Source organism: Gallus gallus, chromosome 2 (assembly GCF_016699485.2).
Source record: "Gallus gallus isolate bGalGal1 chromosome 2, bGalGal1.mat.broiler.GRCg7b, whole genome shotgun sequence".
NCBI classification, from domain to species: Eukaryota; Metazoa; Chordata; class Aves; order Galliformes; family Phasianidae; genus Gallus; species Gallus gallus.
In genome coordinates this window covers 133,921,811-133,949,582 of record NC_052533.1, presented here as the reverse complement: position 1 = coordinate 133,949,582, position 27,772 = coordinate 133,921,811, and the positions used below count along the sequence as shown (strand labels likewise).

Sequence of the window (27,772 nt, the reverse complement as noted above, 5' to 3'; positions counted from 1 at the left end):
AAGACAGACAAAAAAATGTTTATCCTGTGCTGAGCCACATTAGCCCAAGGCTGTGAAGTCTTATTTCCATGTCATGCCCTGATTCTGAACTGTTTGTCTGAGGCCCTTTTACACGCAGCTGCTGAAAGTAAAAGGTCACAGCACAACGGCTTTAAAGAACCTGCTTCAGTCGTATAAAAGTCGCCAAAGGAAATGGGAGAGCGATTGGTCTGATTTGTTGGGAGAATTAACCTGCCTGGTGCAGCATCTTCACTAGCAAGAGGCTTTTGATGAGCTAACTATATGGCATGTTTTCCTCTAATTTAGTTGATTAAGAGAATGACTATTGTGAAAGATTGTTTTTCCACCAGTGCTGTAAATGTAGTGATCTTAGCTCTGGATTTTTTTACAATTAGTTAGCCTTGTTCTCTTGCAGAGAATTAAGAAAAATTGCTAATCGTTATGGACGTGTCAGCTTGTCCTGGAGCTTGGAAAGATGAGGGTTTTTTTTTTTTTTTGTTCAAAGCTGAAAACATACCAGAGGAGTGATTTTCTCACTGTTCCCTGTGTGGTATTCTACCTTTAATTTGAAAGTATGACTAAGTCATTGTGGATTAGGCTTCCCACTCTGACAGTTATTCTTTATGATGATAAAGAAAACTTTCCTGATGATGATAAAGAAAACTTGCTGAGAGTCTCCTTTGTGATTTTTCAGTCCCTAGGCAACCCACACATTATGTTCTTGATGATCTGCTCTTGTGTATTCTGCTGTTTCCATACTGGCAATGGAACCTTTTCTCTTATTGAAAAAATAATATTTCTACAACTAATGCAAAAATTAATAAGAACTAATTAAGGACAGGATTCGTTTTTAATTTTTAATTTTTCAAAAGCGTCGATTGTATATCTTGAAGTGGGAAAAATTGCCCAGTCTCTTTCTGCTGACTGGCTGAGACAGACTTGCAGATGCCTCTTTACTACCTCATGCTGCACACAGGTGGGAGCTTGTGTGACTGCTTGGTGTGAAAGGATCTTCTTGATGGAAGTATCCAACTTGTCTTTCATATGTTAGTGCACCCTTCTTTCCAAAGAGCTTGGGCCAAAGCGCCATGAATAATCCATAGATGGAGAACAGTACTAGGAGATGATGGGAAATATGCAGGTTATGAGTTACCTCTCGCCACTGGCTGTAAGGGAGCCTAAGGCTGTGCTACTGAAGCTCAGCAACAGAAGTATCGTCATGCTGGGACGATCTTTTCATCTGAAACAGAAGCAATTAGAGAGCTTTAGGTTAAATACAGATTTCTGTTCTTCCATATGGCGTTTGTTTGCAAAACTCTCACAGTGTGTCATTAGACACTGATATAACTGTGCTGTAGTTTTGTTGAGCAGGTCATGCATCCTCCAGCAGCATTTATCTCTGCAGTTTATCAAGGTTACTTTGTGCTTGATAAGAGTTATTACTATCAGTAAAGTTATTTCAAGAAGAGAACCAATTATATGAATTTATACTGTGCTGTTATATATGCCCATCATGTATGCTTTTTTTTTCTAGTGATGCATCTTCACAACAAACCAACCATTAGAATTTATAACCCTGATTGTAATGTTCCAATCTAAATAAAATCATTTTTGTAACTATATGAGCCATAGCCTATTAAAAAAATGAAATGCAGTAGTACTGATCATGAGCTGAATGAAATTTCCATTCTGTTGAGAAAGGAGCTACGTGAAAACTGTTCCTTTTTTTAGACATGCTCAGATACATTTTCCTTGTTTAAGAATGATGAAACAAATATTGATGATGAGCAACAGCTTGGAAGAAATTGAAGATATACTTGTGAAATAGAACATGATGTGTGCTGATGCCTTGCTTCCACCCAAGCCCTTTATCCAGGCTGAATTCTCAGCTGGGGTCCAAAATGCTTACACAGATATTTACCATAAGATGAATGCCTGCTTAATTGTTAAGTATGTTAAGTTTTAGTATATGTTTGCTAAGTAGCATCGTCAATTAGGACAGTTGGTCATTATTACAGCGAGGAAATGAGATACTTATGCATCAGTGCTTAAAGCTCTGCAAAATTCATGTTATTTTTTGGTGAAAAGTGTGGAGAAAGGAGATCTTACCACAAAATCTTGCTGACTATTTTTACTGTGGATTTGACTTCTCTTTTTACTAGTGTTTCCCCAGGGGTAGTTGCGTATTTGCTTGGAGTTTTCTGCTTGCCTTTTATTTTGAACTTAAGAAAAGCACATACACACACACAAAAAAAACCCAACATGTGGGATTATTTTTAAGAAATGCCTATGCATCTCTCCTTGAGCCTTAGCAGATATTCGAGTTTTTTGAAGTTTTTTTGTCCTTTGGAAATGTCCTGTGAAGCTATTCTAGGGCTTAAATTTTTTTGTGTTGTCCAAAAAAGACTAATAATCAAAGCCCACTTAGATTTATACCTTATGCAGTTTAGAAGATCTTCAGAATGGCAACATAGTCCCTTTTGCAGTAAGGTTACACTTTCTTGGCCAAATGGCTGATGAGAAACCTGCTAAGGTAACTAGAAATGTAATTCTCAAGGCTGTCTTTATTGAGCAAAGCTCTACATCCTTTGTGATCACTTAGATTTATTTCTGTAAAATTTGAATGAAATCCAGAATATTGTCTTAGCGATAGGTATGACTCCAGCCAATTAACTCAAGGGTACTTTTGAAAATTAGAGTTGCTACCCAGAGAAGGCACAAGTGTGATACTTGTCATGTTCAGCCCTATAGCTAGATCTTGATCTAATGATGTTTTATAGGTAGCAAAAATGTCTAGTTCTGTCTTCAAATATTTTGAAGGTAGATATACTTTTGCAGAGACCCTTCCTACCCCCATTTCAGTCTCCCCCCCAAAATCTGATTTAATTTCATATTAACAGACTTGAGGAACAGAAAGTTTCCTAGTCATATTTCTTACATTGGTATTTATGGTTATGGAAGATAGCTGTTAGTTTTTGACAAAAATAGAGATAAACTAATCCAGAAACTGTATTTTAGTGGTATCAACTGATAAACCACCTCTTAACTGTAGTTCATAAAACTGGAAAACTTTTGGCTTTGTAATATTACAGAAACGAAGGCTTACTATCAAAGCATCAGTGTTTGCTTTCACCTTATAAGATGTTCCTTCACTTAAATCAGGTATTAATGAACTTTATTTTAAAAGTGAAACATGAATAATAATTTTTAAGTATTTAATCTTCCCATCCGATCTACCAGGAGGTATCTGGCTAGATTTGGTGACATAAGGGTCAAAAGATAAACTGTAACCAATACCTCTGTTTATTTTTTTGACAGTGTTAAATTAGCAACCCCTCAGACCTCTTGCAGAGAAGTACAACCTGAGTAATTGAACATGTCACAGGGGAGTACGCTTGGTTAAGCTGATTCCTATTATGTTAACTTGTCAGGGACCAATAATTAAAGCTGAAGAGGGATGCTCATTAGTGTCTACAAAATGATTCAAAGAGTAGAAAGGAAGAGTCCTTCAGGCACACCTGCTACAAACTGACACTGCTTGGAGGGGCAAAGCCAGCCTACCGGCTTGTTTGTCTGATGTGTTAGAGCTACAGCTGTAACAATGGACCACTAAACTAAGAGTTGGAAGGACATGCTCTTTGAGTCAAGCTACAAAACTGTATTTGACTTCTACCTCTTAAGGCTTTTGCCTTAAAGTTCCTGCAGAACTGAATTTGTGGCATTTCTTACACATCTGTTCAACTGTTTTTCTCCTCGGTCCCCGAGTAATCATGTCAGTCATTGTAGCTGGAAGTATCATAATATTAGTGATCTCTCTGTTTCTTTGAACTCTCATGGGTCTGCTTGGATAACCTTGAGGAGCTATAGCACCTTTAATGATAAATGCTGTTATTAGCATATGTTTTTCACACCTGCTCTTCAAAAAATGAGTGTGGGTTGTTTTTTTTTTTTTTGTTTTTTTTTAATATTCCCACCCCCTATGCTATTGACTGTAATACATTAATTTCTGTGAAAAACCAAACAGGAAAATGCTCAGAATGAGGCTTACTTGAAATGATAGTGCTTATCAGAGCAGGAAAACAGTGTTTGTATAGTGATGGTATGTTATTATATAAAAGTAATAAGCTCAAATTTGCATAGAACTTGGAGTTTTTGGGAGGCTTGAGGCTTGGTTGTGTTGCAGAATTTCTTCTTCCATAATTTGAATAATTTCAAATTAAAAATCAAAAATAAACTCAGCCTTCATTGGCACTTTGAGTAATAAAACAAACCCACACAACTTCAAAATGCAGAAAAAAAAGCACTTTAACAAAGACAAACCCTGTGAAACTGATTATGAAAGCTTGATGTCTAACGGAAAACTGAGGATGTGGCAAGTTTCTTGATGAATAATTTGTTTTTGTTCTTTCAAGTTATCTGTAAATGATTTTTATCATGCATCTTAACATAAGTTGTTTTGATTAATTCAACCTGTGCGTTGGGTGATCCCCTCTACTTATGTCGTGTCTTTTCCTATTGGATCAAGTCAACACTTCTGTGCTCTAGAAGAGTCCTTCTTGCTTTAGCTATCTCCGAAATCTTAATGCAGTGAGATTTTGTTAGGGAAAGTTAATGATGAATGTAGTCCTACAGAATCAATTAATAATCATGAAGCAAACTTCAGCCATTCAAATTGCTAGTTCATCTTGACTCCCAGCTCTCCTTTGCAGTGGCTTATAGAAGAACCTCAGAGATCTGCTGGTAGCAGTATCTTTCCTCATGGAAATTTGTTACAGCTCATGTATATTGAGCAATAACAGAGAAATATTTGAAAGTATAGATATTTTTATCAAAAAGCTGCTTCTAACATGTGTCCTGGAGGGTTTTTGTTTTAGAGTCTGCTGCCATCCTAAGTAATACTGCCTTAAAAACTATTAAACCATACATTTAATATTTAAAACTGGGGAGGAAATAGTCGTCAAAAATTCCCCTTAAGTATGAAGTAAAACATTCAGGAATTCTGAGCTACAGTGTCTGCTGGGAGGATCAAAGTGTATATTCTGCCTTTTTGCATGTTCCTTGTTATCTGTCTGAGCTATAAATTGGAGTACCATTGAATCAATTTTTAATAATCTTATTAATCAGCATAGTCTGTATTAATATAGCACTTTAGTAGTTTAGTGCCACTTGTCATTAATTTGGCAGGCTGAAGTTTGCATCAGCAACAAAAAAGTTGTGATCTCTAATAAAAATGGAGATGAACAATCAAGTAATCAGTTTTCAAAGGCAAATTAGAAGTAACAGACTCCCAAATGTAAATATTATGATGACTGCAGTCATTTCTGACTGAGATCTCCAGACTGCAGAGAGGCCTGTGACTTTAGGACCTGGATACATTTTGTTTCAGATTCCCCATTTTGTTGCTAATAAGATAAGCTGCCTTGGGAAATGAATCATTACTTCTGGGTTGCTTGTTTGGCAGTTCAGTGCAGTGAGCTGCTCCCATTGTCAACACAATAAAAAAATATTTATTTGTTCTCAAAGACTTCATGGTAGCTTACTTGGAGAACTTGTAAGCCAGACTGTCCATGTGAGAATAAACACATTCCTTAAGTAGCATTTTTCAGATTGGTTTACTGAAGCATATGCTAATACAAAGTTTGTAAGTAATCCTTAGTCTTGAATACAATAATAATAATAAAAAACCCTTGTGATTAAATTTGCCATGGGTTAATGTGTGCCAGCAGTGTTTTGTTGTGGAGCTGTGGGAGTATCTGTGAAACCTGGAATGTGTGGCCAAGGAGAAAAAAGTAACAGCAATTCTGCTTCTGAGGATGGCCGTTAGCACTGGCTCTGTGATGCAGATATCTAGTAGCAACTTACCCAAATTCTGATAACAACTCAAAAACATGCAATAGGAAATCTGAAAGGAAATGTCTTCCATTTTTCTTACAGAAGGATGAAGAATAAAAATAAAAAGTTTTCTTCAGTGCTCTTTCCTCATGAAAATGGTAAAATGCCTATTTTGAGGGCCTAAAATGTCACAACACAGCTGTGGCTGTCCAAAACCAAAACCTCTGGGAATTTACAGTTGCTTTTGTTCCATACGGGAATAAAAGCAAAAGATCTACCTTTATTTATTGTGAAAAAACAACTCTGTGGATAACTACAGTACTTGCCCATTCATCTGAATTGTGGGAGTCACAGAGTGGGCAAGAGCAAGGATCCAAACCTCAGTTATCTGCAGTGAACCTGGGGGAATTTAGTCCCATAGCTGATGCATTTTCATTGAAAATTATAATCACTGTGAATCCAGATTTTCTGATGAACTTTTTTTTAACTTTACTTTGGAAAAGTCCAGTCTACTGCAGTTTCTGAGAGTCCAGTTGAAGGGAGAGACAGTCAGATAGGGGATGTTGGTTAAGCTGCTCATCAAAGACAGATCATAACTCCCCATACGATGGAAGTAAGGAAAGTCCCAAGTCTCCTGCCTTCCTGACTGGTCCATTACTGACAGGGATGTAACATCTGTGGTGGAAGTTCACCTTCTTGCTTTAGCACAGATTCATTCATCCCAGCGATCACAGCAAATTACAAGCTGTCATCTTTGACCATTGCTGTAAGAAAAGTGCTTTGTGTCTTTGCGAGAAAAGAGTAAATGTTTTGAATTTTACATATTAGAGGAGGAACAGGTGGAAAGTACTTGGAGAAAGAAGCTTGATGTGGTCTGAATTATTATTATTATTATTATTATTTTAACAAAAAAAGACAGTGCTAAGTATCTGAATTAGTTTTTAACAATATTAAATTTAAGAGAAAGAACTGATTGGAAAGAATTGAGGTGTTCTGGAGGATGAGGTAGAGGCATCTAGGAGTACTTTAATATGGATGGCAGGTTACGGGGCCTACCAGCTGCCTTCTCACCGTGGCACTGAGTAGCAGGAAGTGTAAGGGGCACTGCTCATGGTGGGGGAACCAAGCAGAAGGGGCTGGGAGATGAGGCTGATGCAGGCTCCCTGAGATTAATTGAATCAAATTAAATTGTCTCAGCTAATGAGCTAAGCCAGTTATTCTGAACTTGTGATGAAAGGAGGGAAATATAAGAGAGAAACAAGTAACTTCAGGGATACGTTCAAAGTAGAAGATTGTAATTAGGTAGGTAGATTTTTCAGAATGAGGTGAATGAATGTAAATTGCAACTGAATCAGGGTTTTTCATTCATTAGCCCATTCTATCCTATTGCATTCTTAGTGCACAAGGCAGTCACAATGGAAGGGATTAGGGTCACTGACCTTAATTTAGGTTAAGTCTGAAAAAATTCTTGAACATGTGTTCCTAGGGCAGAGTTTACTTGGCTGAAAAATTTCCTTGTTAATGGATTTTTGAGGGGGGTGGGGATGATCATAATTTACAAACTACCACTTTTTAAATATTTGCCTTTTCTGTCCTGTCTGCAGAGGAGCAACATTAGCTTTTGCAGTTGCTTTGTTTATCAGTCATGCCTCACAGTCTTTGCCCTGGAGACTATAACAAGCCTGAGTAGAGATACTATCCTTGTTCTTTTCTCTACAGTAACTGCTCAGTCCATTTAAAGATAATAGGCCATGCCCAGCATGACCAATAAAAAAGGAAAACAACATTTATCTTGCTAGCTTTCTCTGATAGCATTTAGGACCACGCTCTTTGCTTGATCCACAGTCTCAACTCCACAAACAGGCTAAGGAGAGTAAAACATTCTACAACACCTTGGTAACACAAAGATCCATTGTCGTTTGTGCTCTGTGGTCTGAGCCTGCCTCTAAAAACTGTTTTCAGTTGTCTTACTTAGCAGTGTAAAAATAATCCAGCTTTCTCTGCATCCCTTTTACAGTAGAAAATGGCTGTAATGGAAATAAACTGAAATGCAATTAGCTTTCTCTACAATATGGCCTCGTGAGTTTGATCACAAATGGATTGAAATCCAAATCCAGACCTGGCCCTGTTCCATTGCTTCGTGCTTTGTTAGCAAGAGAGCTACTAATGTTTCTAATAATAAACAAATAAATGAATAAGTAAAACCAAAGGGACAAGCAGGAAAGAGCCATGGTTTTTCTGCGAGGCAAATATCTTTCAAAGAGGAACAGAAATGCAGAGCATTATCTGCTTACCTTAACAACAAGGAAACTGAAAGTCGAATTAATTAACGCCGTTAAATTGTTTTCATGGAAAGAAAATACCAGATAGTAATGGCCACCACCCTCCACTGCTAGATCTGAAAGTAAAAGAAAAAGCCAGTTGTGTTGAAAGTCAAAATTAAATGCATTCAAATGAGAAGTAAGGGATATGTTTCAGTAGTGATGACTGGTGTCCATTGAAAAAAGCACTGTTGGAGTGGGAAGGCGGGTGTCCATTTTTGATACTTGAGATCAAGACTGAGTGCCTTTCTGTGAGAGCTGTGACAAATGCAGGGTATTGGGCTCACTACAGAAATAATTGCCTGAAACATAATCCCTCACTTTATATAGCAATCTAGACTAAATGATCTGGTATTTTCAAGGCTTCAAGTTTACGGAATTAAACTCATTCTATCCTCTGGCCTGGTTTTGTGGATGTCAGAATCAGGACAAATTAGGTTTATGCTCACCTGCTACAGAAGTGACTCTGGCCTTCTGAGTTCAGATTACTATGCATACCATACACAATATTACAGTTGTTTTTAGGAAATAGATCTCAGAAGTTCATACGTGTGTAAGCAAAAGAGTCTAATTGAAACCATCGCTGAATGCCCAAGATTGTAAACAAAAGATACTCTGTGTTGGTTTTGCATAAAACAAATTGTAAGGGGAATAATTAATATTTTCTGCTATCGCTTCTCATGAAGAACCTCTTGTTTTGTATTTTTAAACAGTGACTTTAGATCAGAAGCACGCAAACTAGATCTTAAAAGGAAATAAAATCTGACTTTGAGTTTGTTAACACGTCTTTCAGGAATCTTTTTTTTTTTTTTTTTCTGTTAGTGATGAGACTGTGCTAGGTGCTGTACAGCCATAAAAGAAAGCTGAGTCCTGCCCATTTAGTATCTGATTTACTTCAGTTTTATTGCCCATTGCTGGCATTATATCAAACATTTCCTTAGTAGGCCCCAGCACTTATATGAAGCTGTGCCAAGGTTATTCTGTATGTAATCCAGAAAGTCTTTTTCTGCTGCAGGGAAATCACTGAGTTAAGGGAATGATTATTCCATTGTGTTCGGTTGTTGTTAGTTTTTCTTCAACAGATTTGAATTACCCTCTCTTAGCATTATAATTGTTGTTGTCTGTTGTACCTCATAATCATAGCAACACAGCAAACAGCTCATTGAGCCTTCAGGAAGATTTAAAATGCACCATATAAATACATATGGGTGATGATAAAGGAAAGAGAAGAGAGTTGTACTGAGGAAGGGTGGGAGAAGATCAAAAATACAGTAAATAAGTGAAGAGTGTTTCCTGACAAGAGTCAGCAAAGAGAGTGGAATGGTAAGAGGAGGTAGAGGTAAGAAGCCAATTTGTTATGACACGTTCAGACTGGACCACTGAAAGGCCAGATTGTGATCTGCCAGAAGAGGAGAGAAGAAGAAATAAGCAGAAAAATGGAAGAGCGGAGTAAGTTATCAAATACATTAAATATACAAGCTTAAATATAACTGAAAGATAAATTGGAAAACAGAGCACATTTATACTGCTCATTGCGTTAGATTTATTTTGGAGACATGCTTGTAATATATACCAACATGTATTTTCTTCACTTTTCTGTGGTTGGTTGGTTTGTTCATTTGTTTTGCACTGGATGATCAAATTAGTCTTGGGATCAGTAGCTACACTTACTTGGGCAAAGCTACCTTCTCAGTATGATAGAATCTGGGAAATAAATCTTGTAAAAATACAGTAGTTGAGGTGACCAAGTGGGAACTACTAGTAGCATAGTTAGATCTGTTCTTTGAATGAATCTGTAAGGTCCTGTAGGCATTAATAAGACTTTTGGTCTCTTGCTGGGGGAACTGATTATGTAACTGAAGACAAGAGAGTCATGATTTTTATTTTTATGTAGAAGATAATGGTTATGATGAAAAGCATTGTAAAAGGAGAATTCACTATTGCTTTACAGAGGACAGGTGACAGTGGGTGACACAGTAGCTCTGCCGAAATCAAAAATATCATCCGTTGACTGTGTTGGTGAAGAGAGCCATACATATAACGTACATAGATTAAGTTGACTTTTGAGACTTAAATTTATAACGAACAGCCCAAAATTTTGTATTGTGATTTAGAGAATGAGTTGTGCATGATGATAGATATGGGAATAGTTACCTGAAGGGAAAAAAAATAAAACCACCAAAACAGAGAAAAAGAGAAAAGAAGAAAAAGAGCAAGAAAAAGTGTGTTTTGTCCAAAATGAAATTTAATTAAATTGTTTGAAAAAATCAGAAATGTACCTGGTTTCAGAAGCAGAACAGATATAACCTTATTTCTGATTCACATCTATGAAAGGAGCGGTTTTCAGATCAGGTAGCAAAGTTTCTGTTGTTAACAGTTCTAAATACCAGGTTCCCCTCCACTATCTCACTGCTTCAAAGTAAATCTGGAAAACACTGCAGAAAACAGGCATTGGACATGCAAATAAATTGACCTGCTTAATTCAATTGATAGTAATTAATTCTATAGCCCTAAAAATAATGCTGCTGTTCGTCTGCTACTGAGACTGCTGCAAGTCTAATTTTAGGATTAAGACCTCCACCCCTCCTTCAGTCACCATTTGAATGTCACCTCAGGGAGTTGCAATTCACGTTTTCTTGCTCTCACTTTGCCTTTAACGTTTTCAAAAAATATGAAGAAGATTTTCTGCTACACAAAGGCACTTCATTGTAAGGAATAAAAGCACTGCCATTATTAGTAACTGGGAAACGTGATGGTCTGTGGCTCGGTTTGGAGCAGTACCCTGAAGATGAGATGCTGAGCTGAACTCTTGAATTTGTTGAATGTGCCATAAATAACCACAAAAACAAGGTTTCCTACAGGGTGTCAGAGCTGCTCCTTACTGACCACAAGTTAGAACCAGGGAGAGGCAGAAAGATAATAGGAACAACCCTTTAGAATATCTGCTTCTTTCTGAACCTCGACTAAAAGTTCAATGTAAAAGTTTAGTTCCAATTTTGGTTGAAATTTAAGTTGACTTTTTTTTTAATCCAAAAGACTTTCACAACCATGGAGTATAACTGAATTAAATTCCAGGTCATATTACTTGGTATCATTTACTATCCATGTGTTTCTGATGGATTTTACTTACTAAAGCACTTTATGCCCCTTTTCTAACATCGGCTAATCCACACAACATCCCTATGAGGCTGATAAGTAATATCCTCACTTTACAGTCAGAGATAGAAAGGCTGTGTGGCTTGCCAAAGTAAGCAGAATACATTCAGTATCAGAACGGGCAGTAATACATGGGAGTTCCTAGTTATTTATCCTACTCTGGAAAATGTGTAGGATATTTGTTGTGTACGTAATCTGCACTTTGATTCAATGAAGCTTTTTTTCTGGTGTGTAAACCTCCTCTCTTTCTATTGAGGGATTGCATATGACAACCTCAAATTTTTTTCCTGCTCTAAGCTCTGCATAAACAGAAATAAACCATCAAATGCATGTTGAAAAAAATATATCCTTTCTAAAGAAATACCAAACTCTTGGGACCTGGGTTTACATAGGCTGATTATCTACAGGTTGTTCATCGTATTGACAGCTGATACTCCTGTTTTTCTGTACCTTGCTGTCTCCCTTTCTGTCTTCCTTGAAACGAAGTACTTTTCTCCAAATACTAGCAATAAGATTCATTTTTGAATTGCTTTCTGTTTTCTTTGAAAAAAAAAAAAAAAGCCACCAAAAGCTTGGTATTGGATGTGTTTGGCAGTCTGACTTATGCTACCACCTACAAATAGGAATAATGAACCCCAGCAGGTTCTCAGGAAAGTAACTTTGGTTTTGCAAGTAGCCCTTGAAGATAATAGCCCTGTACATGAGGGAGCTCTAACAAAGATGCAAATGACATCTGTTATTCCTGTTATGTGCTGTGTGTGGATACAATCACATGTTGTAATGACTATTTAACTTGTGTTGGAATGCACCATCTACTCTCCCAGCGTTTACTGTGACACCAGAGCCACCTGAAGACACTCCCGTGCCACGTCCCTGTCTGTCCTCCTGTGTGGTTTTTGAGGCTTTGTTGTGAATTGGATCCTTGAAGTGATCTGGATGAAAAATAAACCTTCACTTAATCTGTCTCTTCTCTTTTGCCTCCACCCAGATAACCTCTAGCAGCAAACCTTTGGCTATTTTGGAGTCAGATCATTTTTCTGATCCAGGCATGATGTAGCCCCAGCATCATAGATGGAGGGTGGGGAACAGGGCAGTTAGAAGTTTATATGGCGGGGAAGGAATAGCTTCTTGAGCTATTTATTTCATCTGCCACAAGAAAAAAAATCACATACGGCTGGAGCTCCAGGGTGTATTTTTCATAGTGATACAAATTCAATTTGAATTTTTACAGTTTTGAGGTAGGGTACCCCACAGGCTTTCCTTTGCAGCTTTAAGTGTTACCAGCCCTGTTTTCATCTCCACTCGAGACAGTAAAATTTTTCCAGTAACAAAACCCTATGAAGGTAGACCTAGCCATGACAGAGCAGTATGTGCAGATGCTGGCTGCAAGCAAGTGGCCACAGCCACTGACGTCTTGTGGTTAAAGTTAGGCATGCATTTAGGTACTTAACTGATTTTTTGTCTCTATGGTTTTTGCTTTTTTTCTGAAACTCAGTGTGACTTTTTGTTTTATGGAGCAATATTTTGAATACTAAGAATATTTCCTGCCACTGGCATTTGTGGCAAGTCTAATTTTAGGCCTTGACCACTTAACTGCAGTCTTAATGGCTTTCCTTTTAATAGAACATAGGAACAGCATTGGCTTTATTTTCTGCATCATCAAAGCACTGCACCTTTCTACAGAAACAGTGGCTAGTCTGCAACAGGCCAAAAGCATCCCTCTGATAGTCCATCTGCCGAATTTCACAGCAAGGAGGAATTTCATCATCTGTAGGTAAACAGTACTTTAAGAAAGGAAACCTTTTCTTCCTAGTGGTGGCCTAATCAATAGGGCTTTTAAGTAAATGAAAAAAAAAAAAAATTCCATTGCATTTAATAGATGTGATGTCAAGCCTGAACCAAATGTGCTATTTTTGCTGGTAATACCTTGATTTTTTTGCACTGTGCCAAAAAAAGTAAATTGCCGTCTAACCAGCTAATATAAAGTAAAAATATTGCAAACTGGGGATTGCATTTTGGTTACAGAAACAAGATACATTGCATTTAGGGATCAGGAGTTGCATTTCATTTAATAATAGCTGCCTCTTTTAAAAATCACAAATAATGATAGTGATTAGTTAACAGTAGCAAATAAAACGTGCATTTAAAATTAACCTGACAGGGCATTTTTGTGTCATCCTGACTGATGTGTACAGTCTATTCTTTTAAAAATTCAAGGAAGCTTATTTGAATTGTAAATGGGCAACACATTCATGCTGAAATCTCATTGTACGATAGTGTGACAAATTACAAATGGAATATTGTCCGGGATTCCATTTCTTGCATTTCTTTTCTAGTTTCTGACGCTATTATCATTAATCTGTTTTACAGAAGCTCTATAGCGGATGGTTCTGGACATGGAAAGTACATTAAATGTCATTGTTGGCTATGGCAGGACTCTGTGTGGCTTCAGTGACCTGTGACTTCTCCCATTGGTTGTAATTCAGTACAGTTGCTACTAGTTTTGTGTCCTGCTGTGTGGACTTAAGAGATTCTGGCATAGTTTATGCCTGACAGCTCATTTCATAAGTATTGGATTACAGAGCTTTTGCTAAATTGTGTTAAGAATATCTGAAGAGATGGTGCTGGGATATAATCACATAAAAAACAAAAAGAGTACAAGTGAAACTTAACGATCAGAAGTGAAGTGAATTCTCCTTTAAAGTGCTGGGTGAACTTGCAAAAACTTTGGAGGTGATTAATTACAAACACTTAATGTGCTGAAAGGCATTGCCTTGCAATTTCAGATTTAATGCTTTATCCAATGGGAAAGAAACGACAAGTGACACACGGTGTATTGTTTTTCCCTGCAAGCCATCCTCACTGCAGTGAGGATGCTGATGGTGTTGGTGCAGGGGTCAGGCTGCAGGGTCTGGTGCTTGACATTCATTTGAGGAGAGACCCGAAGGGTATGTGATGGCATAGGAAGTGAAAGAGAGGGAAAGAAGAGGGTAATTCTGAAAAAACAGAGATCAATTTGATTAGATAGCTGCTCCTTCTGCTGTCTCTCTCCTCCCGTCTTTCCTATTAGTTTATTCTATGTCTGTGCTCTTAAGGATGATCTCCTACTATCAGATATTTCCTACTAGAGCTTAAATTGACAAGTTTATGCCAAGTCACTGCAGTTTTGCAATATGCTCAGTGAATCACAAAGGAAATAAGCTTCTGGCTATTTCTGGCTTAAATTTCTTTTGTTGGTTGTGCTTCTTTGGGTACCTCTAATTTCTTTTGTGCTTCTGCATTTTTCAAGGCGGTCAACCCTGATATTCTGCATCTTTGTTTGTATATTATGTCAGACGTCTAGTTTGGAATTTGTGGACTATTAAATTAATGCAGTGGTTATACATTTAAGCAAATATGCTTCTTTTGTCTTTTTGTATGGTGTTGCATTCAGTGAAAATTGCCATGGCCTTAGAGGGCTGCTAATTTCTACAAACTGACGAGAATCTGGCCTAGCACAACCCAGCATAGCGCACTGAGCAGACAACCAATGTGTAGTATTATTTTCATTTGACTGATCTGTCTCGAAATTTCAGCAGGTTTGCTTGCCATGGTTCCATGGCTTCTACTGTTCTGATTCTCTTTCCTCCCATGCTTATTGAACAAAGACAAGGCAGTATCTAATAGATTAAAGGGAAGTCTGGTAACGTGGTTCGTCAGACTAATGCCTTAATCTGTGAGACCCTAGGATCAAGTGGACTCAATTTCAAGTCCTGCCACTATTAATTTAACTATTAGGAATGTTGCAGGTACTGAGAATCTGCATGTGTTTGCTGTTGGGGTAACAACTTACACCTTAACCCCCTCCAGTAAGGCACTCTTTAATGCAAAAATACACCTTCCTTGTTGAGAGCACATTCACAGAAACAATCGTGCCCAAGTGGAGAATGAGTTTGATCTGTTCTACTGCTTCAGGAGATGTAATTTTGCAGCCAGAGTGAGGATGGTGGTACGGTTCAATACAGCACTTTGAGAGCTTTGATACTTGCAGTGGGATGCACTTGTGTTTACGGTGTACGTTAAGTTTTTAAGAGTCTCCCATGTCACCTTTTAAATGAACATATGTCAAAGTTGTTTCAAAAAAAATCAGATTCATGGCATTCCAGATGGTCGAAAAGCAGTGCTACAGTCATGAAAGCTTACAGATGGACATATAATGGGTTAAAACTGGCAACAGAAGCCTAAGAAATACTAATGTGGCTGTAAAGTACTTCTGCCGTAAAGTCCTCTGAATTTGTGCCTGCTACACCCTATATTTAGCTTATTTAAATAACTTCTTGCTATGTGACAGAAGAGTGAGTACGTAAGCATGAGCACGTGTAGACGTATGTAAAAAACCACAGATTTAAACATCATGGGCTCAAATCTGCTGCTTTTCTGCATCCTGTCTGTGTTCACATATGCACTCTGATGTGTCTTTTGCCTGCATTTAGCATATGCGTACAGTAAGATAGCTGTGAAATCTGTACTTTAGCTTTTGATGGATTTTTTTTCTGAAGTCTTTTCAAGGCTTCCCAGATAATTACTTGGCTATTCGCGATTCATGTTCACGAATTCATGAGCAGATGCAATAATACTTATCTGTTTAATGATATACAATATTATTTCCCTTGGGGAAAAAGATATATTTGAAATACTTTGAAAAGAAATAAACAACAAGGCTTGTAATTAAGTGTTGCTATTTTAAGTGGAATTGGTTTGAACCATCAGCAGTCTGTCCTCCTCAGCCTTTAGGAGCTGCTGCACATGATGAAAAGTTTAACTTGTCAAGTATAAATTTAGATGTGGAGTACGGAATATCAAACTCCATGAGTGATAATTATCAGCACCTGGAAATAATTTGTACCAGAGAGTTAAGAAATGAGTTTTCCCTTTCTGCAGATAGGGAGTTTTTAACGTCCCAATCACTGGAATGTTCCCTGGAGCTTACAGCAACATGGCTTGTGGTTCATTCCCACTAGTAAACATGGCACTGAGCAATTAGATTGTCATTAGAAGATGAACATTAGCTTTTTAAAATAGGATTAAGAATAAGCTGAGAACAAATGATCAGCTAATGTATGCAGTTTGTCACTAACTGTATGCTCAGGCTCCAGTGCAGGGCCCATTGAAGGTAGAGGAATGCGTTCTTCGGGGTTTCAATAGCTGCTGGCTCAGGCACACATTCCGATTTTCCTTCAATTTTACAGCATTCATCCTCGAGAACCAGGGAAACTTTATAATTGGGTAAAAGTTGCTCCTCCTCTGAAGTGCAGAATAGCAGGATGTGGTGCTGGAAAGCCTGCAGAGGCAAGAATTAATTTATTCCTCTGACCTGTAGGCAGACTGCCCCTGAAACACACTCTTCTAAGATCGCTCTTCTGTTTCCTTCTTATCTGCGTGCAGATATCATCTAAACAATTTCTCCAGTACCTTCAAAGCTGCATCGTTATTGCCTAGTTAAATATGATCTTTCCCCACTGCTTTAACATTAGTATAAGCAGTACAAGGCATTACCAGAACAGAGTATGTGTGTACATTTTCTAGGTGAGGCTAGCAACACTGCAACATACAAACACAAGAAATATCCCATTCAAAGATGTGTGATTTTAAAATTGCAGAAAACAGAATTACAAACTGTAGTAGTGGGAAATGGAGCAAAAATGTAATAAAGATTCCCATGTTCATAGCCCATGTAAATTGAATATTTAATAGATAAATTGTAGTATTACATCATTTCTGTGCATTTCACTAGAGTGCAAGAAGTAACGTGTTAATGTTTGTTAATTACTTAATAGCACTTTATAAACTATTTATGAAGTTTAGTGTGATCAACAAAAAAGGTTTAATGGTGAGACAGAAAGTTTCTGTTTATATACGGAAAGAGAAGTATTTAACAAGAGAAACAAAGAATTGAAAATAAAATACAGCGTATCTCTAGAAGAGTGCTTGTTGGTGTTTGGTTGAAGGTAAATAAATTAATCCAATATTTCATTATCCGAGAATGATGAGTTACGCAGAGTAACTGAATTACAGGCTTTTAATTGTTACTTTCTTTAGTCTATTATATGAACATTTCATATAATTATGTTTATTAGATAGTATAGATTTAGCTTAATCTAGGAAGTATATAATGGAAATATAATTATAGACAAGAAAAATGGGAATTAAACTTATGTAATTTTCTTTTATTGTACTAAATGTTTCTGCAATTAAAACTCTGCTGAAATTATTTGAGTTTAGAATTTCATCGGTTATAATGGGTCTGAGTTATTAAACATCTGCCAGATTAGGACCATCGTATATAATTTCAAAATCAGAGCCATAAACATCAGAAGAACTACTCATTTAGATACAGTTATTCATATGTTAAAGCATTGGCATGAACAGGCATTATAGAAAGCCTGTTAACTGGGATACCTGAGTTTCAGAAGCACTCAGTGCTGCAGTCGTGTAGTGGTAGATATGCACTGTGTTTTACTGCTCTCATTAAACTGTTAGTGGGAAGTAATTAGAAAAAGGTGGCATATAGAAATCACTTGTCTTCCTGAGATGTCTTTTTTCTTTTCATGTGATTCGGTTCAAATTAGTTTGGGATTGTATGTCTTGGACAGTTTCTGAAATATTTCTGTTGTTGATTTGCCAAACACATCTCTCTCTTTTTTTCTTTCTTCTTCTTCTTTTTTGAGGGGGAAAAAGGGAGGGAAAAAGGGGGGTGGGAAGGCATGAATGAGAGATTGAATTTGGGAGTGATCTTTCTCTTGTTACATGATGCGAAGCATGTGTGGGAAATGTTTTCATCTTCAGAAGTCATTTGCCCCATGCAGAGAATGCTTGAAATGAAAATAACTTCCCAAATTAAAATAGAATGTGTAGGGTTTTTTTTATTATTTATTTACAGACACAGACATAGCTTCTCTTAATGCACCGACTAGTATTTACTAGGGAATTCATTTTATTTGATATTCTATTCTTGTCCAATGTCATATTTCTAAGATACTATTTGATAAACCTTAATGCTGAATTATTTTATCAAAAATATTTGTTCTTCTACTTTATGAACAACTGTTCTTTATATCTCACCCCCTTCACCTCCAGTATTGTTAAAATGTGAAAAGGAACCAATTGGGTGGCCCACCTGCTCCAGGGAATCACAACTACTGTCTTCTCCAATCGTTGCTAATAATTCCATCTTGAATTTATCTTTTACTCCCATTTTAACTAGGATTTCTTATATCTGGTTGAATATTTTTTTTCTGATATTTTTATTTGTGAAGCAGAAAAACAAGTAATTTCATCCAAAACTTTTAGACTCTGATCAATGGAGTTGGGAGCTTGGATGCCTGGTGTTCACACATCTCCACTCTGGTCTGGATGTTTCTTTCCATAATCCCTGAGATGTGTCTTGGGACCATTAGTCTCACTATTTTTGAAAGCCTCTTAGTGCCCGTTATAATCTCCTGAAAAGTGGTCATCCCTGCTTCATTAAGTAATCTTGCTGTCAGTCTTGCCCCAGCTCTGAAATCGATGCTCCGAATTTTGCACTGCAGAGAAGCTTGTTTCTATGGCAGTCTGGCTGCTCACATTCACTGTATGCCATTTCTAGTGCTTTAAATCCTCAGACTTCCTATGTCTATCTGTCCTGGCTCATAGCTGACTTCGGGGGAAAAAAAATTGCTTTGATAAATGCTGAATGTAAAGGATAGTGTTCGATTGAACAAAAATGTTCCTAGATTTACTTATAAACATAACAAGCTAACAATACGTAAAAAATACTCTCTCTGTTTTATAGTTACTGTATTTAAGCTTTATCAGCAAAGCTGTAGATTTTTTTTTTCCCAAAGCAAAGCTTAATACGTAAAAAGTAGGTACAGTGGTATATGGTTATTATCTTGTAACCCTATCAAATCTGGCTGAAGGTTCAGGTTTTCTGTACAGAGCAAGGAGATAACTTCAAAAGCTGGAATAGTTTGTAGTTTGGAGAAGCAGTCAACTGAGAGAACTTAAAGATCAAAGCCGGAATATCTGATTTTAATGATGCAGAACATATGCTTCACCAAAAAACCTTTTGGATTAAAAAAAGTTAATGTAATCAAAAAGAATTGAAGTCTTTGTTTGGATCTGAAAGCAGTGCGTTGAAGCACTAAGTATAATGTCTTATAATGTGGTGTTATTGTAGTTGTGTATGAAAAGTGAGCTAAAACAAAGCTAAGAGGCTGGCGAACCTGGCATTAGGAAACTTTTGTTTTGAAGTTCCAAAATATTTTTGTTGAAGAGCCCTTAAGAATCTTGTTTTGATGAAGAGACTGCGGATGCGGATAGACATAAAAAGCAAGATTGTTCCCTGGGAACTTGATTAACCTTATTCAATAACTGAGAATCCAGGAAGTTCCTCTGGAGAGTTTTCGATTTACAGCGAATGCAAAAAAAGACCAGATAAAGGAACACAGACGTATCTGCAAGAGTAAAAAATTGCCCAAGGGCGGAAAAGTTTCCTTTCGTTGCAGTTTGATAAAGGGAGCTAATGTAGCCCCTATACTAGGACGGAGCAGTGTTGATAAGATCAAATCCATGGATGAAAAATGATATTAAATGAATTATGAATTTAATGAGAAAAAAATTACTGGACGAGGAAGCTGGCTGAGAACTCTGCTTTTCAGTAGCTTCTCAGGGTCTCTTGCAAAGTCCCTTGAAGGCAGTGGAAGCTTTTCTACTGATTGACGTGAGCTTGTATGAGCACCTGTAGGAAAATACAAAATGCACTTGAAAATCAAGAGCATACCTACAGTGTTTTGTTCACACATGTATGTATCTGTATATATTTATCTGTGGATCTTAAGTATTGTATTCATGTCTTCAGCATTGTTGCTCCTTTTTAACATACTCCGGAAGCACTGGGTTGATTACATTTCTCACTTGCCAGAAGCAATCAGTTCTTGCCAATGTAAGAGTTTACTTTTTTTCTTTCTTTTTTTTTCTATCAGGGCTGGCATCTCTTTTTCTGATATCTCTCATTTATAATTCAGTGTGACAGTGCCATTGTATTTTTGTTGCATTTCACTCTTTCCGATGTGTTTCCTGGAAGATGTTGGGAGGAGAAAGGACTGCTCCTCTTTTCTAAATCTAATAATGATAACACTTTGTGTTTTTTTTTTTTCACCCTTTCGTTAAATTTTGATTGAGACCAGTCCCTGAGTAGTGTAAACAATCAGAGCGCTGTTTGCCTTGACAAAACCAGGCAGAAGCATACAATCCAACTCTAGATTTTTTTTGGTCGTGTCATTGGATGCCATGCCTGTTATGCTACCGCTGTTTTATTTTATGTGATACTAAACTCAATGTGTAGCTGGAAAAGCTCACCAAGGCCAGTCAGACAGAAAGCTGGTCAAAGTATTAAGAAATATTCAACATGCTGTTATTTTTCAAGCATTTTGTGGATGGAAGTTTGCTTTGGATAGACTACAGGAGAAATTTTTTCTCTTCTATTTTGTGATATGACTTTCAGGGTTAAGGACTGGCAAAACTGCCATGAGACCCCCTCTGCGATCACTGGGTACTTCTGAGCTAACCTTGCTGTGAACTAACCTGGTCTGTGAGTGAGCAGAAGTGAGGCAAAAAGAACTAATCTCTGGTAGCTCAGTATCCCTATTTGTGACTGTGCTCGTGGTATGATAGAGCTGTTTTCCTGGTTTAAGGCACCACACACATGTCAGAGGCGTGCTTTTTTTGCGGGTTGTTCCATGCAACGGAATACCCTTAATTTTAGACCTCTACTTCTGCTATTTGTTGCTCATGCTAAACTCCATTTGAATCCTGGAACCACTTTTAAACTTCATGTCAATTGAGCTCTTCAAGTTACAGGCCAGGTCAGGGCTTTTGAAGATGCTTGTGTTAAGGATCGTTTCATCTTGTGTTCCAGACCTTTGCATAAAGTCCAGTTGCAAGTATTGCATCAAATAATGCTTCATTGCTGGGTGACAAATTGCTGATGACTGCTCAGTTGTGTTGCCAGGACATCCTTGGCACACTGGGAAGCTGAAGTCACCATCTTGTTCACCTCTGCCCCTTGAGGCCACCTGGCTGAGCCTGGAGTCACAGGGACATTTAGCAGACCTTTGTAGTCACTTTTTGGTGATGTATAAAATACCTTGATTGCAGGAGATTGGATACTTGGGTTGCTATCAGTTTTCTGGCTTTCTTCTGCCTGGAGGTTAGAAGTCAGATTCTCCCTTTCTGAGATGCCCAACAGCTGTTTCTTCAGTTACTCACTAATTGCTAGCCAGTGACTATATCTAATTCCCCTTTCTTAAATGGAACCAAATGTTGGGTTTTTGACAGATAAGATGGGATTGAGAGGGGAGATTTTCAAAAGTCCCATGCAACACGTTTTCTGGATGGTGGCTTCATCTGTACACAGTAAGCATGAAAATGTGACAGCAAGTTCTCACACAGCTGCGAGGCCCCAAGCAGTCGGACCTGCTAAGCCTGGATGTGGTGGCCATGCTGTGTTCAGCCCCTGAGCTGCAGGCAGGCAGCTCTCGTGCTGCAGCTGCCTTCCTGGGGCCGTGGTTTTCCAGCCCGCGGATTTAAAGCTTCCCCAGCTATATCAACATGAGCCCTGCTGACACTACCCACGCTTTGGATCGTAGCGGAGACCTGAAATACGTTTCTGATTGTGTATCTAATTGCTTTACTCTGAGGGAGCTTGTTGAGTGTTTCGTATTCTCTTATCTAACCAGCTGCCTATATTAAAAATGTGATTTAGTTGCAGCGGAAGAAAAAGAGCAAGATCTTACTTGATGAAAAGTAAAGAGGAAATCATAAATGTTAATGAAATCTAACATTGAATTTGTGAGACTCCTGTTGCTCAAAGGGATGTTTAGGTAGAACGTCAGATAAAGATAGTGAAAGCAGAAAGTTATTGCCAGTAGGAAGGAATCGATGCATCGTTTCACCACTGAAACAACATTTTTCCAGTTCATTAGTTACTTCATTTAATTTTAGCAATGTAGAGACATAGGGGTGAATTGATTGCAGTTGCCAGTGAAGCCACACAAGGAGTCCCATAAGAATGTGAAAAGAGTATAGTTCCTTATAACAGCGAAACAGCAAAAGCCCAATTAATCAGTGGTTCTTTGCAGATTTTAGACCAAAATTGGCATTCTACCAAACTGCCCTCAGAAGAGGTCTAAAACAGCTCAGGAAATGATTTAATGGGCACCTGGTCACAGATGTGTTCCTGCCAGACATACTGTCTGCAGCGGTACATCCCAGAATGGCCCTACAGGGTCTGAAATGCAAGGGACATGCACAAAAGTTCTTCTTTTTTGGTTTGGAGAGGTAATAAAAATAAACCAGAAAAAATCTGCTTTTTAATCCTTAACTTTCTTGTTAGTCATGTTTGCAAGTACCTATGTTCTTTGCTGATGTTTTTGTCAGTACTTTATAGTTTCTCTAATCTTCTTGTCAAATCAGGTAGTATTTTGCTTATGTGCAGTTATTTCTCACATTGACTAAAGATGTTGCATGGTAGGAGGATGTGACCCTCTTTCTACTGCCTGGTTGCAGTTGCTCACCTGAAGTGGTCAGAAATGATGGTGCTGTTAGATCTCTGTGATACAAACTGCTAACGAGGTGCCTGATTTTGCTCTCCTTCTTTGGAGGACTCTTGGTTCCACTGAACAATGATTTCATTCTTTGCTTCGTACTGTTTAATATAAGGTTGCACGCTAATAAATTTAGCACCAAGTTACTTTGCCGAGATGATGGAAACCTGCCTGGACTGCCCAGTGAGGAATGTTACTGGTGCTGTTTGTTCTGGCCAGGTTTCAATAGGAAGGGAGTATGATAAGGTAGCTCTGGTTTTCCTGCAAATGTGGAAGATTCTTTCTGCTGTAATTAGATCCAATTGTTCTAATTTTTGCATGTAAATTCAGGAGCATATGTAAGGTCATTGGCATTTCAGAAGCTTTGGCTAATTCGGATTTTATAGAATGTGTTCAGAAATCTGAATTTTTATTGTAAGTTAAGAATGTTCCCACTTGGCTCAATCTTCTGTTACAAGATTTGAATGGTCAGTTTTTGATTTCTGGTAAGAATTTTTAGAGAAAAAAAAAAGAGAAAACCCTCAAGAAATGTGATTTTTTTTCTTTTACATTAAATATCAAAACAAACATTTCTTGTATTTCTTAGATATCTTTACTTAATGCTTAGAAATTTAGATGACTTATTTGAATATACTACAATTGTCGTATTTCCACCTTTACTACATATTTTTTAATATCAAAGTAAAAATTAATTTGCAGATCTGAGTGTGATTTCCTTGCTATTTCTGGCACTGCAGCACATTGCAGATGGGATATATCCTATCTATCTGTCTTCCTTATCAATATTTTTTTTTCCCTTTACTAACGTATCTTCTTCATGGCAGTAGTACATGAATGTGAGTCCTGCTTTTCCTCACCTCTGCATCAGTAGTGGTTCAACAGAAAAAAACTGTAGCAAGGTGCAGCAGTGAGCTGTCTTGATATTTGTCACTAAAATAGTAGGCATCGAAAAATACAAATGACAGTGATTTATAGATGACCTTTAAGGCTGATTTCTATAATTTCTGGCATTTGTTTTTTACTCTTGATAAATAGGTTTGGATGGAATTTATCTTGCCTGGTATGAGTAGTCCAATATTAGCAGTAGAAGTCTGATTACAGTGAGCTGAATAGGTCCACTCAAGACTGAATCATAGATGAACTGTTGCTTTGCATTTCTGTGATTTAGGTTTAAAGCGTGAAATAGGAAATTATTCTTCTGTTATGGCAAGCTATAGGAGGCATAAGATTGAGCATTTTGTCATTCAGAGGGAAAAAATCAGTTTAGTTTAGCAATATGTAGCATTTCCTCTAAATCTGCACAGTACTTCACACGGAAGCCCTGGTAATATGGTTGCATGGAAAAGCTCATCTGTTTTGTTTTTTTTTTTTTTACTTTTATTACTATTATTTTAATTTTACTTTTTGTGAAAGACAGGTTGAGAAGTGTGAGAAAGAGAGGAAAAGGGATATTATCATTTCTTTCTCCCTCTGAACCTTTTATAAATGGTTTCCTGGTAACACAAGCCCTTGGTGTAGCAGATGGATTTTATGAGAATTAATCGCAATAATATTCTATAAAACTGTCCCAAACGTTTTCAGAACCCATTTCCTCCTCTTTATTTTTCTGATGTCTATTATAAGGATATGTCATAAATAAATGTAACGACAGTTTTTCTCCAAGTAAGTAACAGAATTTATTTTACTTTTCACTTTCACAAAGGAATAAATAAAGGTTTTTAAAAGTGGACTTGACTGCAAATTCCATCAGGAGGTTACTGTAAAGGAAAAAGCTGCATTGCTGAAGCAAAATGACCAGACTGTACTTTTTGGTCTGCCATCTGTGATTCCTTGGGACACCGAGAAACAACGCTGGGGATAGGGGTGGAAGAAATCACTCAGCACATTTTGATATGATCACATTAAGATAGAGTATATAGAGTTCCTTTGCTGTTTCCCAGCTGCTGCTCAGGCAGTGCTGGGAGCTGAATGCGCCCTTGCATCATCTCTAACACTGACTCATAGGAGGAGAAATAACAGAGCACGGTCCATTTTGACGGTCCGTGTTTATGCTCTGTTTTGGCAGTGAATATCCCATCCAGCAGCCTCAGTCCTGAAAAACTGGATAAGTGGGAACTTCAAAGTAAGGGAGCAACCTGTGGCTAGGTTGTTTTTGGGAGCTTTTTCTTTTGGGAGTGCTTTTCTCTCCCTTTTGTTCTTGGTTTGGAAAGGCGAGAATTTAGATCACCTAGTAGCATTAGGTGAAGTTGAAGATGGTCATCTTCTTTGAGAAACAGACCTTGCAGCTGTAAGTGCTGGGACCAAATGGAAGAATCCAAAAGCAAACCCAACTTCTCAAACAAGGTCATCCTTATACAGGCAGATAGCAGGTTAATGACATGATCTAACAGCTAATAGACCTTTTTTTTATCCTTCTCTTCTGCAGAGATGCACCTTATTGTCTTCCTTTTGAGACAGATGAAATTACTTGCGTAGCAACTCCTGTTTCGGAAACAAAAAAACTGTCACAAACAAACAGAGCTTTTGGCTTTTCAAAAACATTCAGCACTACCTTGTTGAATATGTCAATAGAAACAGTGAGATATCCATCTGGTAAATAGTCAGTGCAGTCACTTGGCTCCTTTTGTGATAATTCAATCTCGGGAGGTGCAGGCGATACCAAAGGATGTGCACTTAGAAGTAGTGTGTGAGAAAATTAAATAATCACAGTTTCAGTAGCAGCTGTGGTCGAAACAGCTCAAGGGAGTAGCATAATTTTTACTGTTCTGTTTCATCTGTCTGGGCTAGGCAGGTTAGAGGACACAACTTCTGGGACCCACATGAACTCCAAAGCTGAAGAAACTCTTTCAGAAGAGGCTGCTAGCAAATCCTTGCTGTCCCAGAGATCACCTCTGTGTCTGCATCAAGGGATTTGGTAGCTTATAAGCCTCATGGAGATACGTACGGAGGCTAGTGGTACGGAAAGAAAAAAATACATTTGCAAAGTTCATTTTTGTTTAATTTGTTTTCAAAAAGTATACAGAATACCATGTCTTTCCCCCTCCTGTTTCCAAACTTGACTTTGAGAGAGCTGATAAAAGATCTTCTGTGAAGTTGCTTCAGGAGATGAAGTGTTATTTATATGATAATGCGTGTGCTTTAATGGCATCTTTAAGCAGCTTTAAAAACTACTAGTTTGGGGCATTTGGGGCTCATTATTATTTATTAATGAGGTTAATTGCAGTGGTAAGCCATGAAGGTCAGTCTGTGACTCTCTAGGTTTGCATTGATTGATTATGGTAATATATCTAAGAAGTACTGTTTAACTGAATTTATTGATATTTAGTCCTTTTTTGTTTTTTACTCTTGAGTTTATGACCTGTTTCATTTTATACCAGCAAGAATTGGAACTTGCAGTTACTGCTGATATTTCCTGTTCTGACTTGTATGCAATTGCCTGTTTCTTCTGTAGCTACGTTTTTTTTCAGTGCTTTTTTGTTTAGACCTCTGTTGTCATAGCTGGGTGCTCAGAGCCCAAGATTGAAACACAGAAGAGCATGGAATCTTGTGGGCATTCTGCCATCCGGAGATTTCCATAAAACTTCCCAGTCCAAGGCAAAGAGCAGCCAGGAGTAGACTTACTCACCCAGCCTTCACCCTCCTTTCCAACCTTTAGCCACAAAGGACAATTCAGGAGCAAACCCAGGCCAGAAATTGATGGGTGCTGGGCAAGACTTTGGCTGGAGTATAGTGTCATCTTTGTGGAGCTGCATGTTTATTTCAAAACTTCACCCCAAAGCTGCCATAGTATTAGTTTTAGAGGGAGGTATATTGGTTATTTACATAAGTGATGCCTTTTGATTGTATGTGTCTGGAGTACCTGAGATGCTGTTTGGGTCAAAATACAGCATCGCTGAAATTTCAGCTTTGGCTTCAAGAAAATCTGATTCCCAAAAGACAACAGGGCACATCAAGATCTACAGCTCCTACATTACAACATGTGTTCACATAGAACCACTTCCATACACGCTGAAAAAGCAAACTAAATTGTGCTTGTTCAAGACTGTTCCACTGGTATTTCCCATGAGTGCAGAGATACTCAAATAAAACCTGTAAGTATGCAGTAAGAAGTACTGAATTCTGCAGGAAGGGAGAATGTCAAAGGTGTTGCCTCAGCTTAGCTGAGGTATAAGGGAAGTATGTATGCTTGGCAAGATTTACAATTTTTTTTCATATTTGTCTTCTGTGTGAATCCTTCTGTGCTGCTGTTAGAGGTGAGGCTTCTGACAGGCTTCTCTCCTTTTGCCTTCTTATCCTCTGCCCAGATATCACTAATTCCAGAAGGATCTTATACGTAGGACAACTGCAGGTGATGAACTCCTGTTTGTATTCTTAGAGCATATAAAGGATTACAGGTTTTCCTGTATATCCAACTCGCTTGGTGTGTGTTCATGCATCTGAGCTCACCTGCTTGTAGACCTCAGTGGTAATCAAGGGCTTGTTTAAATGCTTGATTATGAAACAAAACTTGCAAAAAGGGATAGAATGTAGGTATGTTCAGTCTCTTGACTCGCTTCTCAGACTTTTCCAACTAGTCTGATGTATGATGCAGGTTTTGTGTGATTTTGGACTCCAGACTTGCTAAGCTGTGATGCAAGAACGCTGTCTTACTTTACAGGAAACGTTAAAGCAAACTGTCCTGTCCTCATTACTGTCCCCTGCTTTGTGGGGAGTTGTGTAGTAGAATTACCCAGTGTCTCCTGTGCATGGTTGGAGGTGCATTAGCTTTGCTGTGGGCAGTGGCCTTTGTGCTGACAGTGGGAGGAGACAGATTTGTCCTAATGATGTTCAACAACTTAA

The 27,772-nt window shown here is 37.9% G+C and overlaps 1 protein-coding gene and 1 long non-coding RNA gene across 18 annotated transcripts in view; one reads left to right on the top strand and one right to left on the bottom strand.

The window, feature by feature from the left end:
• TRPS1 (transcriptional repressor GATA binding 1) overlaps window positions 1-27,772 on the top strand; it is a 210,739-nt gene that overhangs the window by 94,604 nt on the left and 88,363 nt on the right. The window lies entirely within an intron of this gene.
• Window positions 842-7,706, bottom strand: LOC121109560. 2 transcript variants are annotated; one of them, XR_005856833.1, is made up of 3 exons: window positions 7,272-7,706; window positions 2,437-2,528; window positions 842-1,240 (listed from the first exon to the last, which is right to left on the bottom strand). It is a non-coding gene; the product is annotated as an uncharacterized LOC121109560 (long non-coding RNA). The 2 variants fall into 2 exon arrangements; XR_005856830.1 differs by having other exon boundaries at window positions 2,437-2,525.